This window comes from Lissotriton vulgaris, chromosome 9 (assembly GCF_964263255.1).
Source record: "Lissotriton vulgaris chromosome 9, aLisVul1.2, whole genome shotgun sequence".
In the NCBI taxonomy this organism is placed as follows: domain Eukaryota; kingdom Metazoa; phylum Chordata; class Amphibia; order Caudata; family Salamandridae; genus Lissotriton; species Lissotriton vulgaris.
Window position 1 is genome coordinate 595150812 of NC_141697.1, and position 21120 is coordinate 595171931.

Sequence of the window (21120 nt, forward strand, 5' to 3'; positions counted from 1 at the left end):
TTCATAACAGGAGTTGTCAGACAGTTGAGAAAAAATTTCTGTGTTGTAATCTATTTTATTCATGATCACTACATTTCCCCCTTTGTCAGCTTCACGGATAACAATGTCCTGGTTGTCACTCAAGGTTCTTAATGCTATTCTTTCTTCCCTCGTTAGATTGTCTCTTTTAACATGTCTATGATTAGAAGCTTTAGTCTCATATTTGTTGATATCTTCCAACACAAGTTTATAGAAGGTGTCAATGGTGTTGCCACTGGGCAAAGTAGGTGTCCATTTGGACTTACTTTTAAGGCCACTGTCTATAGTACTGTTCGTCTTTAGTTCCAAATCAGTCAGTAGGTCATTGAAGGAATTTGGGGGATCATCAAAATCCGTGATTGATAGTAGCAGATGTGAGGCCAGGACCTCTTGGATGCTGATAGGGTTGGTGGAGACCTCTACAGAATCATCGGTGCCAGTGGCACTATCTGTTGGTGTACCCCAAAAATGTTTTTTTAATTTGAGTCCTCTAATATATTTGAACAGGTCAATCTTCATCCTACATGGATCTCCTTTGTTCCGTGGGGTTGAAACTTAGACCTTTGCTCAGCAATGAAATCATGTGTTTATCCAGGTTTATGGATGAGAGGTTAATCACCTGTACATCCTGATCACGTGTATCATTCACTTCTTGTTGCCGGATCGCAATCTCTCTCTGTAGTCGTCTTTGTCCTCCTCTCTGACCTCTGCGGGTTTTGTGTAGGTTTGAGTTACTCTTGTGCGATTTGTTATTTTCATTGTCCTGACTTCCCGGGAAAAAGTATTGCTGGCCCCGGAGGTCGTTGGTGTGTTTCTGGATTCTTGATCTGCTCTCGTGTTTTCTTCCGTTTCGCTCTCTGTTTCAGGAACACTGCTTAGGGAGGTATTACTTGAGGAAATGTTGGAAGCTCCAGATCTGGCAGTTTGTTGGTTGCTGGCTGGTTTTTGAAATTGTTGATCATATTTTTTCGCAAAGGTAAATACCCTTCCTTCACGATAATCCGCTTCATCTCTGCGTATTTGCCTTGCGATCCTTAATGTCATTTTGATGTTTGATCAGGATCTCTTCCAGGATTTTATAGTTCTTTTCAGTTGCATCTTTAAGATTGAGGGCTTCTATCTCCTTCTCTAGTTCCACAATTTCTGCCTGTAATTTTGTCACTTTTCGGTCAGCGTTTTCAATTAAAATTCTCATCAAGTTGGTGGAATTCATGGTTACTGATTCCTCCCATTTGTTCAGGAGGTCGTCATCCAGATCATCAAAGGTTGGAAAGGTCTGTGATCGAAGACCTCTCGGTATTCTCTGTACCCTTAAATACTGCTTCAATGTTGCACCATCCCACCAACGTGAGTTTTCGGTTTTTTTGAGTCTCTCTAATTTGAGAAATTTTTGTTTCAAGCTGGTTCCTTTTTGTTGGTTTCCACTTGTATTGGTGTTAGATGACTGTGTGCCTTTGGCAAGATTCTCAAATATCTCGGAGGCGATCTTACCCCTATCCATTCTGAGCCTGGTAGTAGGTGGATCAAAGACCGTAGTGGCTGCCTTTCTGAATCAAGATTTTTGAGTAATCTAAGAATAGGTTTTTTAAGTGTTCAGAAATTTTTGGCGCTCAACTTATCACGGTAAAGTATTTGGTTAACTTGGTATTAAAGTAGGTGCTTCTTGGACAGAGGAAAACCTTAACCTCGGTAAAGAAAGGAGGTACACAAACCCCTATCTTATTCTGATTTGGCAAGGATCCAGAGCACACTAAGCGTAATTAAATATTGATCATGTGTTCAAATATTCACTCCTTTGGGATAGATCAGCCAAATGTGTTTTTTTCAAAAAGTTTTTATTATCATCAGTGTTCACACCTTGGGAATCACTGTCTTTGTTACTTAAGCCTACACGTGTTTCATCACAGCATGTGGCTGTGAATCTTCAGGGCTATAAGAAACTGGCAACTGCAATAGGGAGTCATCCACAAATAACTTTTCGCAGGGGAAGAAATCTAAAGAACAGACTAAGCCCAACGGTGCCCAAAGACACAAGGACTTGTGATTGGCTGACCCAGTAATCAAAAGGTTTTTTCAAATGCGGAATGTGCTCAATGTGTAGATGGGCAAAACATGGAATTAAGACATTTGCGGATCATAGATCTAAACTATATACAATCAAAACAAACATCAATTGTGACACGAAATTCACGGTGTACATTATTGAATGTGCCTGCAAAAGCAGATATGTGGGGAGCACGATTAGGGCACTCAGAGAACGCATAAGAGAGCATGCTAGAGCATATGCAACTAAGGACCCGAGATACCCCATGGCTATACATATGGCCTCATGCCCTGCACAAGGAAATATCAAATCCTTCACCTTCTATGGCATTGACGTTGTACAAACTGCAGTAAGAGGAGGTAACAGGGAACTACGCCTTAGAAGACAAGAGGCGCTATGGATCATGCGTCTAGATACGACTAGAACAGGCCAGAACACGGATGATGAACTGCATTTCTTCTTGGGGTCAGACAGCTAAGTTGATCCCCTATCTGACATTTCATCTCGAATATCTGTATCATGTAGCAAATGTACAACTGAATCTACATAGAGAGATGATATTTACACTAAAGTACTGAACGTGATAGTGTCTTCCAAAAAAACATATGTTTATTTGCAAAATACATGTAATTGTCAGCCTAGGTTAAACTCGTAGACTGGTGTTAAGGAAATTACTACACAGACCATGCAGAATTTTCGTTACCAAAAGGATTGAATATTATAGATTTGAGGTTCCTATGTTCTTTTCCTCCCATTTTTAAGGGAGTATGTTTTCAATTTCTGCCGACCGATTATATTGATTTTGAACAAATTCTAGAATAGGTCATTTTGACCCATAGAATGGTCTTTCCTTGAACAAGTTAAATTCACCCGACTGCTATTTTTGTTAAGCAGCTGCGAACAACGTAAAAAATGTTCACACAACAATTCTCATTTGACTTTCACACTCACACTTTTTCTAACTACTCCAGGAATAATCATAATAATCCATAGATACTAGTCACACCCACACTTGTTGTAACCACTCCAGGAAATAGATCAGAGTAAGCCATAGATATTAACCTTTAATTATTCTTTTCTCCTTACCGATGAGACTCACTAAACGCGAGTCCTGTAAGCTATGATAATCCAGTAATAAATCAAAATATTCCGTAGATATTGACCAACCTCACACTCATTCTAACCCCTCCACGATATAATTCAGAGTAAGCCATAGATATTAGCCATCAATTATTCTTTACTCCTTACCGATGAGACTCACTTAACACGAGTCCTGTAGGCTATGATAAGCAAAATACTCCATTACAGGACCCTCACATTCACATCTACTCAAACTTATCCATTTTTAACCTAAATAATTCAATGATAGTAGTCCATTAATTCTTCTTATATTCATGAGGGTTACTATACGCGAGTTCTGTAGGCTATGATAATGACAATACTCCGTTACGAGTCCGAGGGGAAGTAACTCTTCCTTTTCTGCCAGTGATTGTTTCTGTTAGCTTGAAGCGGTCTAGCTTTTCCCGCAACCGGCGCTTTCAAAAGGGGCGGGAACAACTGCTTTGTTGTTCCCGCACTTGGTGACCGATACCGAAGCTGAACGAAGCTTCTTCACAGGCTGAACATGGGTAAGAATTGCGCCGATCCACGAAGAAAATGACCTCTCCTTGTGAACACATTCACAGTGGACGAACCCCATGTTTAACACCCACGTTCTCTTTATTTTTAATTTCCCGCCTGAATACCGCTAATTGAAAACTTCTAGCTGTTAAACTTCACAGTCAAGCAATTTGCTGACGGCAACCGGACATACCGACTGGTGCCGTATTCTTTCACATAAATACACCACCCGATAAGGACCGGGTTGGAACTATCACCGGTTCCCCGGTGAGTTTGTTGAACCAGAGAGTCATCATCATTATGTACGCGAAATAGCGTAGCCAATAAATGCACCAACAAACCCGCCCCTTTCCTTTTTTCCTTTTCCTACAGACAACGCGCCTCGATCAATTAGATCAGGTAATGACTCCGAACCCCCCCATTTTCTTTCGCAGCTGTATATTGAAATTACTCTCTCGAGATTACGTCATGGCCAAAATTGAATTTTCCTGTTAGACTTTAGTCACCGCCATTACCGTAATAGAGTGACATGGCTCATTTTCCACCGTCACCGCATGCCTAAAATGATACAACGTTACTTATTAACGAAGGAGAATATTAAGAAAAGGGTAATATACTTTTAAATTGACAATCACCTTAATAGAATGACACGGCTCACTCTTTAATGTCACCATATGCCTAAAATGATACAGGGTTAACGTGCTAACAAAGGGAATTGTTGAGAATAGTGTAAAGACTCTGAATTTACAATCACTTGTGGCTATTTACATGAGTCATATTATCTTTCGAGAACCTGATAAGTGTGTCAATACAGGAATTTATTATTTAATGAACACAAGAACTTGCTTTGCAATCAATTATAACTCTTTTCAAGTATTAATTAGTGATGTTGTATACTCAGGTAATATAGTTTCCGTAGTATAAACCTAATGCAATTTATATTCATTGATTTTGTTTAGCGAACACCTTGGTGATCATTTACAATTAACGATGAACTATTGATTTCGAAATGTATATTTAAGGCATGTGTGTGTTGTGTTTGTATCTTAATAATTCGCTTTACCACTTTGAGCATTAAGGAATTGGCATACAGTTTACCACGAATATGGTATAGACGCAGTCATTATACCTTAATCAGCTTTCAACATACAATTGTCTTTTTAGGTTAAATCTGATTTTAAAGTGATACCGTCAATTTAAGTAAGTCACCTCACTACGCACCTTTTCATGAGTACAGATATGAATTTACGAGATACTTAGCTATCCTCAAATGCGCCGTATGTCACGACACATTACTCTATTGCACTATTTTTTGATTTTTATTAAATAGAAGTCAGACTCAATTTGAACTTTGGTACTTTAAGTCACCCTTATGTTCTACTCCCGCCCCTCCTATGTTGGTTTCCACTGCACTGGTGTCCCCCCTTTCTTTTTACACGTACTTCTCGTCTGTTCATGACATCATTTTGCTTTCTATTATATTTCTTATAGCCCTGAAGATTCACAGCCACATGCTGTAATGAAACACGTGTAGGCTTAAGTAACAAAGACAGTGATTCCCAAGGGGTGAACACGGATGATAATAAAAACTTTTTGAAAAAAACACATTTGGCTGATCTATCCCAAAGGAGTGAATATTTGAACACATGATCAATATTTAATTACGCATAGTGTGCTCTGGATCCTTGCCATGGTAGTAAGTATATACTGGATATAATAGTCACAGTAATTATCTAACAAGAAAGTTCAGCATTCCCATTAAGGAAATGGAATGCTGACCACTTTTTTTTGTTGAAGTGTTCCATTCGGAAGATGTGGAAAAGGCCCAGGGGTGCACCACTAAGGAAGGTTTAGCTGTATCACGAGACTCCGTGGAGCCCTCCAAAGGCTTGGAGCCAGTGGCCTCGGGCTCCACACAAACTAACACAAGGCCTTGAAGCATCAAATCCCCTTCTGAGGGTCCCTCTTCTCAGCTGCCATAATAACTGCCGATCCAACAAAGGATTCAGGCTATTAAATTAATGGTCGCACCACATTTGGGAATGATTACATAATGTCGCTGATTTGTATGGAATATGATGTCATTAGAAAACGCCTGAGGGAACTACTTAAGAAATACACCAAGTGCCATTGGTAACATTGCTTGCTGGAATATACCACTATGGCTTATAATGGATATCATTGTAAATATCAGCACACGTAGGCTAAGAGCATGTTGCTAGAGTTAAAGAGTGACTTGCATAGCAGGGCGCCAAGGATCATGGCAAATCACTAATGCCAGTTGGCATTCTTTGAAGATGCTGACACATTTTCCGACTTAATGCCCATCCTCTTTATAGATATCCCCTTGTGGTGTTTCCAACTACAAATCCTTGGTGTCACTGCTTCACAACCAGTGAAGATGTCTTATTGAAATCGTCAATCAAGTCAACTACACACAGAACTAGGTAGCATGGGGCAGCTAGGAAATCACAGGAAAGTGTGCAATTTTACATAGACACCATTATTGGCAAGGGCTTTCATGCAACAACAAAGGACGATTAAATACAGGCCACCATCGCAGCCCACACAAATGACTTTGTGAAAATATGTAATTGAGGAAAATAGACTGTGAAAAAGACTTACCTGGAAACGGTTTGTTACCCACGTCGCGCACCTATGGGAAAGAAAAGAAAGACGCGCAGCAGTGGAAACAGAGAGAGGACTGGGAAGCGAGCGTAGCCGAAGCACAGGAAGCTCTACCCGACGCATGCGCGCCATTCGTGAACGAAAACCAGGGACCAAGAAACCAATGGGTGACGAGTAGAAGGTCCGACGCTCATAGAACACCAAGGGTAGCTCTGGAGCCTCCGTAGAACACCGGAGCCTCGTGCAGTTGAGAAAGCGGCCGGAAAACGCCGCTGACATTCCAAGAATCACGTTTTTGGAGCGAGGAGTCGGGACGGAGGGCCCCACCTCTCCCGAGTTCCGGACCCGCTACGGTCATCGGAGTGTTCGTGGGTTACCATGGCTCCATGTCAATCCTAAATGGTTTATTTCCCTTCCCCATATTACCTAGGGTGGCCAGATTTTGAGAAGCAGAAACCGGTACAGGCTAGACATAAAAGTAGGACTAAAGCCTTCAATGTAGCTCTGTCATGTCCAGATGTTTTTGCAAAAAAATACAATACACCTCACCCTGCTATGATTCTCTCCCATGGAGACTAACGAACTGAAGTACCGATAAACTGTGGGATACCCATTCCCACTTGCATAATGCGCTCCGCTCCAGGCCCGCCCTGCAAACTGCAGAAGCTGCCCATCCAGGAAGAGTGACTACAGAAAGCTTGCCATAACCCGCAATGCCTGACAATGTAAAGATGCCTCAATACCTGCTCTACCTGAACCAAAGTAAGAGGCGAGCTGTCAGCATGCAACTGAAAATACCCTCTTTTGGAGAACGAGGGCCAGGCCTCCTAGGCGACGCAGCATACCCATATCTGGAAAGACAACCCCGATAGCCCATTGCGAGCAGAGGAAACACTGCTCCTGGCACTGTATCCTTCTGCACATGTATAGCCAGTATAATGTCCTGGTATCCCACCTGACCCCTACAACCTGCTTGAAACATGGCTATAATGCCTGCTAGCCCTTCCCTTTCAGCCTGCGGTGATAACTGCTATGATACCAGGATGATGTCCCCTACTCGCGCCAGACCTGACTTCCAAGCTTTGCCAATGCGAACCCGGTCCCGGACAAGATGATGGGGACAGGGGGAGGAGGGGACCATCCTAAGTACGGGTACCTGCCTTCACTTCACTAATGGACATGCCAACTTGCAACCTGTAACATGGTCCCGGCTCCAGTGTGCAACTACTTTGGGGAAGAGGGGACCCCTCCCACCCCCTGGGTCTTTACCTTCTACTGGTTGGCACCAAATACTGCCTGCCCCATATCATGCTTTACCAATGCTCTATCAGTTACTACTGGCATACCTCCTGGCCTGCACCATGCCTAACTCAATTAGTGGATAATACGTTTGTGACTGTCCCCTATGCTATGGGCCTGCCCCGCTTAGATGCACTTCAGAGCACATGGCCAAGAGCGTTGAATGTCTATAGCCATGAAAACATAATAAGCTGTGCAATGAACCAAGGACATACCTAAAATGTCTCGGAGGTAACGTCCTTGGATGACGTCAGACAGGCAAAATGCCAGAGACTTCGGCTGCCACAAGCAGCCCTCGATGTGAAAAGGACCAACATGTCCTAGAACATCCCCTTGGATGTAAACCAAGCAAATCCCCCAACCTGCTTCCACCTGGTCCTGGACTGACACATCTGCATCCCACTTCTGGATGACGATCTATGTGCTTCATGTTTGCCGGCTTTACTGCTAAGTGTCTCAGATCATGCACTGCTATATCCAGCCAGATTATCTTCTTTCTGTGACCGCAGTTAAAAGGATAATGTAATCACCAAATCCAATGTAAACCTAAAATGCAAGTAGAACTCTTCAAGAGACATTCAACCTCTGTCCTTGAAGCGCAGCAAATGTGGCAATCGAAATTACAGAGCTGACAAGCCTCTATTTAACTTGAACTCGAAGTGTGACAAATGAGGTAATCCAGGCCCCCCAAGGCTAAAAGGATGGCTTGGGCAGAAGGCAATAGTCAACAATGATCTTGACTTACTCCGTGCCTGTTGTAGTGGTCCTCTCTAAAAGCCAGACAGTGCCACCTAGTGGCAGGCTGTCAGAGGCGCCAGTGGCGGCTGGTGGATTTCCGAGTGGGGGGGGGGGGGGGAGGGGGGGGTGTGTGACATTTTTTGTACCAGAGTTACTTGCACACACTGCGCCCCCCCCCCCCCAAAGTTAGCACCCTGTGCACTGGCACCGGTTGCAGTTGCGCTGCCCTAGAGCAGGCCCTGCTTGCCTCACAGGTTCATTCCGGGACCTTCTGATATTCTTCTGATGTAAGTCGAAATCTCTCTAGACTTTTTAATCAAGCATCAACAAGGCAGGCTGTCCAAGGCAGGTGCGGGCAGAAGCAAAACAGTGGGCACAGCTGGGGAAACAACATAGTGACACAATTTGCTTCTGCCCACACATTAGCTGCAAGGCCAGGACGCTCTTTAGGCTCATTGGTGTTTGGTGGCCCGCCTCCATCCTCGCCCATTGCAGCGCTTCCAAGTGCAGTGGATTCTGGTTATGGTTGTCCCTCTCCACTGGACTAGCAGCGCTCAGAAGACCTCAACAAAGTCCCGAAATTAAGAAAGGCCTTACATGGACATGCATGCCATTTAGGCACAGACAGCCATACTTTGTAACATTGATTGTGAACCAGCAGAGATCTACAGGTTTATGCAGACTGCATTCAATTATCAGAGACTCTGGTTTTAGGGTTCACTCTATCAAAGTGGACAGTGTTTAACTAATTCATTTGACAGAATGAATAAAGTCTGCTTAAGAAGTTTAACGTAGCAATGAGAGTATGCAACATTTCTCCAATTGGCATAAACTAGGTTACTAATCACAGAACCCAAATGAATTAAACTTCATATTCTATAAAATGAATAGACGATCACGCAGCTAATACAATAATACTGATTTGCATATGTGCTATAACTTGCATGTAAGCAGCTTGATTGCAACACCCCAGTCTGTGACTAAAGCACCCACCCGCCCTGCCTTTTTTACTGCGTGGCTCTGAAGGTGAACACCTCAAGTTGCTGGGTTTGCATCTGGAGCCACGCTGAGGCCCCCAGCTGTTTCAGTGAATGTTTAAACAAGGTGGGCTTGTGAATGGGCCAAGCTATATTTTTATTAGTGCGTAGTAGGTATTTAAGCTACTAGTATATGGGGTAGTTTGTTAATGTCCTTTAGTAAAGGTCAGAGTCCGAATATAGCTTTCTTTTGATGTACAATAAAGCAACATTTTAAGCTGGTTTGTCTAGCACCAATTAAACCAAATAAGTAAACGGAAGGAATACGAGTAGCGTGGGTTTAAGGTCATTCTACTTAAGGTGTCCAGTTATCCACCTGTACAAGCGAGCATGTACCATGTTTCCGCAGCCCGCAGCTACACAATTTTTCCAAAACAGGCCATTACCCCCTAAAGTACTGTAATTCCAATTTACTCAAAAAGTACTGCACCTTAAAAACTGCTCTTAATACATTATTTCCTTACGCACACTTTTCACAGCACACCCCCATTCCTTTTAGCACTTCTCTTTTGCCCCACAAATGAATTTGCGTCCGCCTTACCAGACGTATGACCATTTGCCTCCTGCTCGCTTTATCCCTGCCCTGCACGACCCTTCTGCTCTACATTATATGCAGGTACTAGCCACACAATATTTCTAGGCCTCTGTACTCTCATTTCTCCCCTTCCCCTCCCTGCTACTATTCATATTTATCCCCTTCACCCTCTGCTTTTTCTGTGCTCCCACCGTCCGTATATACTCCCCGTACACACTCCCCTTTGCCTATATAATTTACACCTGCGGTGCGGATTCTCTATACCTTTTTTTAATTTCAAAAGTTTTTTTATTGGTTGTTTCAGCATAGACAATAAAAAGCAAATCCATTAGCATAACATGGGTCATAAATTTACGAATCAGAAGTATTGTACGCTACAATATATCACAGTAAATGTCAGTACAAAAGTACATGGCTGGCAACTAGCCTAGAACAGTATAGCACGTATCTCATACCCAATAACAATCTAGCAACAGACATTGTATTTTAACAGCAGTTCACTCATTCATTAAGGACAATTTTCTACGGTAGTCAATAGTGCAATGAAGGCAGTCGGGGAGCATATGTTGGTGGGTCGTGGACGGTGTGTGGGACAATCTAAGGTGGTTTATGTGACGTAAAGTAGTTATCAAGAGTCGACCATAGTTTTCTCGTGGGAGGGCGCCACGGTGTCTGAAGGAGTGTAATATTGTCTGCTCCACGTAAGCTGATTATCCAATTCAACCACCCTGCGTAGTTGGCCTTGCTGGTATCCTTCCAGTTACTGAGGACTGTCTTAACCGCCGCCGAGAGGAGGAGGTCAAGTAATGCTCTATCATCTGCATCAAGCTATGGGTCCTGGGTGAACCCGAAAACTAGGTAAGGGAGCTCTTTTACCGGTGATATGTGGAATAGCTTTGAGATCAAGTCGAATATCTTCCCCCAAAATTGCGCCACGCAGTCGCATTCTAGGATGATGTGTGACAAGTCACCCTCAGCGCGTTTGCAATTCCAGCAAAAGGCATCTGGGGTGAGGTTGTGTGCAAATAATCGCGCTGGGGTCCAGAAGGCCTTATGTAAGAGCCAGTATTTTGTCTGTGATAGTGTAGGGCTGATTTTGTGTCTCGTGCAAGATATCCATGCGTTGGTCCAATCTGAGAATGTGATTGGCCTGGAAGAAAGGTTGTTCCAGAATTGTGTAATTGGGGCAGTAAGGCCAGGTTGTTGGGGACGGCTGAGTCTATAGAGAAAGGAAACCTGGTGTCCTAGTCTGTTTAGCCTGGCAAGGTATGGTGGGAGTGAGGGTGGTGACGGGGAAAGTTTGGTTTTGGACAAAGCCGTTTTTACGTTTAGGAAGGTATAGAATTCAATTGGTGCAAGATCGTATTTGATTTGTAGGTCACTGAAGGGAATAGGGTATGCCCCCGCGTACAGCTGGTGTGGGAACAGTATGCCTTTTTTGATCCATGTCTCGTTGTGCATGGGTTTACCCTTGTACATAATGTTACGGTTGTCCCAAAGGGATTCCCATCGTGAGCCCCGGATGTTGTTTTCTAGGATTCTATCAAACTTCAGGAGAGCAGATTTTGTGTTATGAAATATTGATTTAGAGTGGGTCAGCTTGTTCAGGTTAGATGAGAGGGCCGCGCTAGGGGAGATACCGTCTAGAATTTCCTCCTCAATTTCTAGCCATACTGGGGTATAGTCAGGTGAGGGAGCGAGCCAGTGGGCTCCTTGTTTGGCTAGGAATGCGGTCTCGTACCTTTTAAAGTCTGGCAGATTGACCCCACCCGCGGTTTTGTCTAAGCGAAGTTTTTTTATGCTGATTCTTGCCCTTTTCCCTTTCCATAGGAAATTAGAGATGGCCATATCTAATTTGTGATAGAAGTCAGATGTGAGGGTTAGGGGGAGCATAGATATGAGGTAATTAACTAGAGGTGAAATCATCATCTTGATGGTTTCCACCCTACCCCACCAAGTAATGAAACGGGGGGACCACCCCTCTAGTTGCGTCTTGATTTTATTTAAAGTGATTTTTTCGTTTCGATGGAGGGTCTCCATGAGGGAGTCACCGAACTCGATACCTAGGTATTTCACAAACTCTGGTTGCCAACATAGCCCTGAGTCTCCCAGCACCTCTTTGGTGGTCAAAATATTGAGTGGTTTGACCTCAGATTTATCCCGGTTGAGTTTGTATCCTGAATGGGAAGAGTACTTATCTATGGTGGACATTAGTGCAGTAATGGAAGATTCCGGTGATTCCGTTACAATCAGGATATCGTCCGCATAGGTGGCAAGTTTGACGCACTTATCTCCGAATTTCACACCTTTGATGTTTTCATTTTTTTTTATATGTGCAATCAGGGGTTCCATTGCCAGGAGGAAAAGTGAGGGGGAGAGGGGGCAGCCCTGTCTTGTCCCTTGTTCTAAGGGGAAGGGGTCCGACAATGAACCATTTATAGCAATGCGTGCGGAAGGTGAACGGTATAGGGCCATGACCAAATCAGTGAATGGTTCTCCTAGGTTAAAGGCGGACATGCAGCTCTTGAGGAAATACCAGGAGACTCTGTCGAACGCCTTCTCTGCGTCGAGGGTAATGGCTACGGCCGGGGCTGCAAACATTCTGGCTTTTTCAATGACGTGACAGAGGATCCTAGTGTTATCGTTAGACATGCGTTGTTTCATGAAGCCTACTTGTGATGTACTAATTAGTTTCGGGAGTTGTAAATTTAGACGTGTGGCGAGGATCTTTGCGTAAATTTTGCAATCTAAATTAATTAGGGAGATTGGCCTGTAATTTTTGGTTAGCAGAGGGTCCTTACCTTCTTTAGGTATGACTATGATGGTAGCTTCACTCATCGAATTGGTAATACCCTTAGTTACGCTAAAGGATTGAAATAGTTTTAGGAGAGTTGGGCTCAGGGAGTTCGTGAGTTCTTTATAGAAGCTGGCTGAGAACCCGTCAGGACCCGGTGCTTTCTTACACTTAAGCGTTTTAATGGACGCTGATACTTCCTGTATGGTAATCGGAGAGTTCAGTGTGTCCTTGTCAGTATCTTTGAGTTTAGGAAGACCCAGTGAGGTTAGGTATCTGTTACACTCTTCCGAGTCAAAGTCTAGGTTATTTTTGTACAAGTCTTGGTAAAATGATTTAAATGTGTTAAGAATTAGGTTCTGCTTTGTTTGGATGACGTTGTTGCTATCTTTAACTGAGGCAATGTTGAATTGCTTATTTTTATGTTTTAGATATGACGCTAAGATCTTCCCAGCTTTGTTGCCCTCACATGTTCTTAGAGCCTTAAACTTATTGACCCAGACCCCCGCCCTTCTACTGAGTATCGAGTTGTATTCATATTTGAGTTTGGTGAGGTCGTTTAAAATCATCGAGTTTTGGAGTTCTGCTATATGGGTGGTTTCCAGCTTTTTGATGTTCCCTTCCAGAGTGGACAAGTCGTTGTTTAATTTTTTGTTAGCTTGGGCTCGAATGCCTATTATTACTCCTCTCAGGGTGGCTTTGAGTGCCTCCCAAACATTCGCTATGTCTGAGTCGGGGGTGTCATTAAATTTGAGGTAGTCTAGGATGGCATCCTCGATCTTTCGTTTGTTTTCCGGTTCGGAAAATATTTCGTCATTGAATCTCCATCTTTTAGGGGGGAGAATGGAACTGGAGCCCACTAGTTTGGTCTGTATGCTTGAGTGGTCGGAAATCAGTTTAGGGGCAATATTGGTTTCTTCGATGAGATGAGTGAAGGGGCTATTAATGAGGATATAATCTATCCTCGAGTAGGAATTGTGAGGAGGCGAGTAGAAGGTGTAATCACGGCCGTCAGGGTGTTGGAGTCTCCATGAGTCGTGTAAGTTGAATCTGGAGCATAGGCGGAGTAAGCTAGTATGTGAGCGAGTGGGGTGGTAGGCGCAATTGGAGTGTCGATCGGTGATTGGGTCTAGTGGCAGGTTGAAATCACCCCCCATAATTAGTAGTTCTCCCTGGGGGATACAATCTAGGGTCGGGGCTAGCGAATCCCAAAACTCTGGATCGTCATTGTTGGGGCCATATACGTTCAAGACATGGATATGATCTTCGTTTCTCTGAAGGTGTGCCATGACGAAGCGGCCGTTATCATCGTGAGTATGTGAAACTACGGAGATGTTGGATTTCTTAGCTATTAGTGTGAGAACCCCCCTTTTTTTGCTAACCGCTGGAGAGCAGAGATTGTGAGATATCCAATGTTGGTTTATAAAGTCAGCGTCATCTTTTGACAGTTTAGTCTCCTGCAGGAGTAGGATGTCTCCCTTGGATTTGGCCAGATACTCCAGAACTTTTCTCCTCTTGACCGGATGATTAAGACCTTTGACATTGAGGGAAACAATGTTGAGGCCCTCCGAGATAGATGTATTACGAGTCATTGGTTACTATTGTGTCGCTCTTGTTCAGGTGATATGTTGTTGAAGAGTATGTTAGAGGGCGGTGGGTGTGTGATGGGTATGAATGAGTAAGCTGTTTCATTGGTTCTGTACTGTCTCACGTGTATTGCTGTTACAATAGTGCTGATTGAGCAGACGCATTTCTTGTTCGTGGCGAACATGGTACTGTAGGCTATAACTGTGGGCAGGCTAGTAGCACGAAGGGTTAAATCTCGGTGTGTGTTTTGCGGGAGCCCCCATGAACTATCGGAAAGCAGACCTTTTGCTGACATATAGTTGAGAAAGAGCATCAACCTCAAATAAAAAAAGCATGCTGAAACAAACCAGATTTTTTCCTCCCCCTCCCCCCCTTACCCCCATCCCCTTCCCCCCTTCCTCCCTCCCTCTCCTTCCCTCCCCCCTCCCCTCTCAAAAGAACTTGGGAACTGCGACGGCATTGCCATCCATCTGCGGCACAGGAAGGGGTTAGATCGGTGGTTGTAACAGGGAACAGGTAACTAACAATATTCGCTAGCTGTATCTAGTAAGCAGTAACTAGTAGTGTTTGAGACACTGATAAATCGTGTAACTATGAAACTTAACTAAGGAGTGAAGTTTAAGAACCTATTCAATAAGAGTAATGAAGAAAAGGTACCTGAGCATGACCATTTAGCCGCGCATACTGTGTACATTCGTACGTGTAAGACATGAAAGACCTGCGTAAACAAAAGGTATGCGCAATCAGAAGACAAGATATAAAGACTCTGAGGACCAACTTAGTCCCTGGTAGGATCATGGTGTTAAAGGTGATGGAGCAGAGCATACGCCCTGATTTCGTATTATAGAGCACAAAGCGAGTTCCATTCTAAACCATTCGGCAAGGATATTAGTGGGTGTACAGGTGACCTCGGTATGCACGCTGAGCGGTCTTACCTGACGGAGTCAAACAGATTCAAAGCATCAACAGAAACTGAAACTGAAGCGGCAGCAGAATGTTCGGCTGCTCACGGGAGAAGATTACTTCGACTTATTATCTACTGTAGAAGATACTGAATAATGAGAGCACTATCAACTTCAAGATAGAGGCTTGAGATTGACCTGTCAGGGTCACCCATGACCAGTACCCGAGTTTATATTTTCTTGCGAGTTGGTCTTCCGTTTGTTTGAGGAGCCGTTGGACAAGTCCATGTTCTGCGGTGGGGAGTCTCCGATGAATTGTGCCAGTGCGTTGGGGTCCGTGAAGAATTTCGGTTTGCCCTGTATGGTGATTCTGAATTTCGCCGGACCAACAAAGGAGTACTGAATGTCTTTCGATCTAAGTTTTTCTCTCAGGGCCAGGAAGCCCTTCCGGACTTCGAGTGTATCTTTCGAGTAGTCCTGGGTGAAAGTTATATTATGGCCTTCCCAGGTGATTTTGTGATTGCGTCTTGCGAATTGAAGAATAGCCTCCGTATGCTGGTACCTCAGTGGTTTGCATAGCAGTGGACGCGGGCCTCTGTATCCGTGAGGGATGTAGCTGGGAACTCTGTGGGCTCTGTCGAGTTCAAACTCATGGTGGAAGGATATCCCTGTTATCTTCGGAATCCAAGCTTCTAGGAAGTCTACGCAGGAATTCGCATCTTTCTCTGCATTTTCTGGGATTCCAAAAATGCGAACGTTGCCCCTTCTGTTTCTGTCCTCCAATTCCGCTAACTGGCGTCTGAGTTGGACCGTTGATCCCTGGAGTTGCTGAATGGAAGTGGATGCAGTATTAGATTTGTCTTCTAAGTCACTAATTCTCTGTTCCGCTTCATCTATGCTTTTGTGTACAGAGCTCATGTCAGCTCTAATTGCAGTAAGTTCCAGCTGCATAGAGTCAGTGTTGGATTTGGTTGATTTTGCTAGGTCGTGTACTTCTGCCAGTTTTTTCAGGATCACCTCTAGGGTACTGCTGACGTCCGCCCTCGATTTAATAGGAGAGTCCGACAATGAGGGTTCCGGTTTCACCTTTTTGTTGTTCTTTTTCTCATCCCTGTCCGCCATTTTGAAGGGGATTCGTGTGTGGTGGACGCTATTGCGACGGCCTTCCAGTTTGCGAGAAAGGACAGGGTGGCCTGAAGGATGTCAAAGCGCTGGACGAGTTAGGTCTTCGAACAGAGACCCCTAAGTTGTGACTTTAAGGCTCAGAGTTTTGGCAGAAAGTGTCAATGTGCTCCAGATACGGTCAGATACGGTCTGGATCTCTTGCTCTGGACCTTTGGACCTTTGGCTTACTCAATGCTGGTTAATGTTCATGTTAATGTTCATGTTCATGTGTCAAGCTAGTGGCTGTAATTTCTGCTAGTGGCTGTAATGTAGCTTCATTTGTGGCTGCACCTCCAAGAGATAATGTGCAATGTGTCATTAGTAGTGGTAGGTTAGGCTTGCCATCTTGGGACTGCAGGGCTGATTGAGTAAACCTCCCATTTGATTAAAGTGCACAGATCACTGTTTTTGCCCATCTTTCCCGTTTTGGCGCCGAAAAAGAGGTGGAAAAATCAAGCAGAGTCGCCATCTTGGGGTCAGGCGCCAGTGAAGGTAGGCTCTCGCTAATTTCAGCTATAACCCCGCTGGAAATGCGCTCATACTATCAGGGGCTTCCTTCAGGAAGGCGTGGGGCAGAGACACTGTGTCGTTGGAGCATGCCGCTGGGTATTGGCAGCAATATTAGCGCAATTGTAGCGCACTATGAGCGAGGTAGCTGGTGGGCGGCCATCTTAGGGACAGGCAGGCGGGCACACGGAGTCATCGGCAATCTCCAACCATGCCGGTTAGCTTAAATATTTCGCGAGCCATGCATCAGCTGGCGTATCCTCCAAGGCTCACCTTCCCTCAGTGTGCAGCTCTCAGATCCGCCGCTTCCCGCCAGGCTCCGCACAGGCTGTCGGCTCTCCGCTCCGGGCTCTCTACCAGTAGCGCGGCAGCATGTCGGCAAAGAGGTGCGTCCCGCCGGCAATTGTCGCCCAACTTTTCACCGAGTGTGCTTTAGTGGGTCCAAAGCTCAACACCACCGTTCATTTGGCTGAAGAGGTGTTTTTCCGACCCTAAAAGACGAAAGGATCGCTCCCCTGTGCGGCAGAGAACAGGCTAGGCGGCCATCACCAACGCCGTCCAAGCCACGCCCCCCCTAGGTCTCCGATTCTCTATACCTTTTAATATAATTTGGGGGACCTTGAGCCACAAACTTTAGTTGCCCTTTGCACGCTCACTTTGTCTCCTCGCCCCAGCCCTTCCTCCCTCCAGTTTATACCGGTGCTAGTCACACACCAACACGACTAGTAACAATCAGCTTAACCACATGCCCTCCAGCCCTTTTCTACTGCTTCAAGGCTCATTTCCTAATTTTAACTTTTGCACCATCTTGTTTGCCTTACAACTAGATCCTGTTCTCTTTTTCTGGTTTCATACCCCTCCCCTGTTGCCTCTCCTTTAACATTCTCTGCTGGTACTGTTCAAAACACCGTCTAGGTGTACACAACCGCTGTACTAGTTTTAGCCCCCCTGATTGAAAATAACCATTACCCCACGTAGTATCACTAATAACATTTTAATATCTTTCTGCACGTTTGGTTTTGCCCTTAATAAAAATTTTGCCCTCCATACTTTCTACAGCCCACACACATGCCCTAAATACTTAGCCTACCTTGCACGTTAATTTGTCTCGCTCATACACGGACTCCCATTTGCCTCTCTCTCCTTCCCTTTTCCCATCGCGCCCTTCCTCTTTCCGTTATGGGCACTGATTTGCAAATACTAAAATACATCCAGGCTTAAATAAACTCACGGGAGGTTTCGCGCGGGTGTGGGTGCCAGGGAAGATTAAACTAATAGAATAAAAGAATGAAAACTTACTGGTCCGCGCCGCCTCTGCACGACTGTTGAAGAGCGCTGTACCCAGGAGCAAAGAGGAACAGCTGCAACATCACTGCAGACAGTGCCAACCCCTCTACCGACGTTGCTCCAGCAGCGCCGCGAGGATTGGTTAAGGGCAGGAATATTCCCTGCCCAAGGGGAGACCGGGGGCTGCGGCATCAAACCCTCGGTCTCCTAATGTGCAGCCTAGAGTGCGCATGTTCGGGCTGACCATAAAAATTATCAGCCCAAAAATGAGCATGCGCACTATTACTGGGACTGCAACTGCGCTGCCTGCTGGCCTGTCACTCAAGTCCCTGCCTGAGTGCTGCCGCAGCCCCGCTCCCACCCCAGCGTCCCTCGTTCTACTTCTCCGACGTAGAGACGCTAATTCCAATCAGGACTGAATGGAATTAGCGTCGGAGAAGTAGAACGAAGAATTTGGGGCTGTGGTTTTAGTGTGGCAACGCCCCCAATGGACGCACCACCACTGAGAGGCTCCAGTGTGACAATTAAGTGATGGTGCTGCGCACCAGAAAAAACACCCAGTCAGATTTAGCACAGGTGAACTTGCTTCTGAAAATAGCAGTGGTGGGCCATTGCCACACTTTCGGAAGTCCAGACTTGACTTTCTCACCTTGTGGGTTTAAACAAGGTGCAAATTTGACAAGTGCGTACCCATGACTAACTAGACAGGGAGAAAATGTTAGGGCCCCTCCCCCTGATGTGTACAAAACCAATTGTATGTCACATATACTGATCTGAAGATAATTTCATGAAAAAGTCCTCCATGTACCCCACAATGAGGATCAGACAAGTCTTCTACCATTCTACCCATTTGGTTAATCATCCTGTCTCCTAGGAGCTGTGGCCAGCCAGGACTATTGACTTTGTCGCTGTTTGGTAGTTGCATAAGGTAATTAAGCAACAGCTGTGGCCATCATGTAAGAATATCAAAATTCCACCATTCTAAACTGATCAGACTGTACCAAGAGAGTAGTACCTTCATGGGATTTTCAAATACGCTATACTTATCTGTGCATCTACCCTTCCCTTAGTGGGTGGGGCCTCATTCGTTCATAGAATGCAATTGAAATTTTGAGAGGACAAACGGCACAGTCCAAACAGTTCAAATTCCACACTGATTGTGCCCATGTCCAAGAGTCATGAATGCATTGTGCTCAATATTGTGTTATTTAGGCCCCCTTTAATGTGAATAACATTGATATAAGTGGTATCTTGCAGCATCTGACAATATGTGCCCCCAGTCGAGCCAAAATGTAGGTGGTATGAGAAAATTGTTCCCAAACAATGGCGATGCATCCCCTGCGCATGCCCCAGGTTCAGAGCAGAACGGTTGTGCTGAGCCGTGCTCACTCCACTCCCCACACTGCAGGAGTGAAACCTGATACCATTTGCAAAACTCACACCCGCCTCGACATAGGGGGAATCCTATTTAGCCCAGTGGTCCGAAGACCCTCCTTCCCTCCTCTTGGAGGTCAGACCATGCACATTCACATCGTGAATGTAACTCGACCCATAGGTAAAGTATGTTTCGCTGAGGCAAGTGAATAGCGATCTGTCTACAGGTTCACTGTTCCCGGTGACCACCTAGCTATCTATCCTTGCAAACTCGATTGTTCACGTGGACCTGGCGCACTTAACCGCACCACTGTACAACGTCCCTCTGCCACGTGCCTGCCATACAATGAGACTTTTAATACCAAAAACACGTAACATTCTGTCTTGACCCGTTTACACTGCAAGCTGCAATGCTGCATTTGGCTTTGGTTACTGGGGAGAAGCACAGACGCTAGGCATGATAATAACCAATTCAAATCATTGTCTGCTCTTGCTGCTGCAAAATAGTAAAACGCTTCATCTCACACGTGTGATTTTGAAAGCTGCTGTTACCAGGTGTCAATCACAGTTGCGGACCTGTGAGGAGGCAAACTTTTTTTGTTCAAATCTGTTTTTATTGTGAACACAGCGTTAAACCTACAACCTCGTGTCGAGGCCGGTCGCGAATGTGATATCTCTTGTGTTTCTACGCCACCTGGGACGGGGAAAATGCCTTAACACAGCGCCTTGCCTACAACCCTCTTGGAAGGGCCGGCCGCGTGGCTTAGGAGTGAGGTTCGTAGGAGCTTGTCGCATGCGAGTGCAGTTCCGCTGTGAAAGGGAGGCAAATGGCAGGTAGCTGGCTTAAATGTCACAAAAAAAAGAAAAAAGAAAGCCAAACAGGGAATTACTGTCTCATAGGGAGACGGAGGCCAGGTTGGCAAGTAGGAAAAAAAGAAGTAGGTGAGATCAGATAGCCTGAGAGTAGGCAGGGAGGAGAGAGGGGGCTGAGGGTGTGTGGCGCTTCAGGGGGTAGGGCGTGGGGGGACATATGGAGCAGCAACAGCACCTGCACTGCGGGTGGTAGTCAAGGGCACAGCCTGGCAGGGTCCGCAGGGATGATGGCGTCTTCAAAGAGGTGTAGAGCGCGGAGTCTAGGGGGCATATGTCGCGCATAGCTTATAGAGCAGAGATATCGCACTAGGGGCTCCCAGACCGCTTTGAAGCGTGTGTCCCTTGCCTGTATCCTTGCCGTGAGCATTTCCATTGCCAGGACCTGCTAGAGACGCATAAACCAGGAAGCTATTGGTGGCGCCTCAGCCCGCTTCCAATACAGGGCGATGAGTTGCTTAGCTGTGCCCAGCATTTGAAGTGTAAGGATCCAGTCACTGCGGGTGAGCGCCCTAAGTGTGGTAGGCCGGATGCCAAGCAAGATCGGGCACGCTTCAGGCGGGGGAAACCCAGCACCCCTTTAATGTGGCTGAGCACCTCCTTCCAGAACACGGCCAGGGTCGGGCACGTCCACCATATATGCACAAAGTCACCAGTCGCAGAGCTACACCTCCAGCACATCGACGAGGTGTTGGGGAACATCTTACTAAGTCGCA

General features: G+C 45.3%; 1 protein-coding gene across 1 annotated transcript in view; it reads right to left on the reverse strand.

Annotated features, from left to right (window-relative positions):
• B3GAT3 (beta-1,3-glucuronyltransferase 3) overlaps nucleotides 1–6426 on the reverse strand; it is a 53904-nt gene extending 47478 nt beyond the window's left edge. The window contains exon 1 of the mRNA XM_086938193.1: nucleotides 6308–6426. The gene's annotated coding sequence lies outside the window, so the exon portion shown is untranslated. The remainder of the gene's footprint in view (nucleotides 1–6307) is intronic.
• Nucleotides 6427–21120: the final 14694 nt, after the last annotated feature.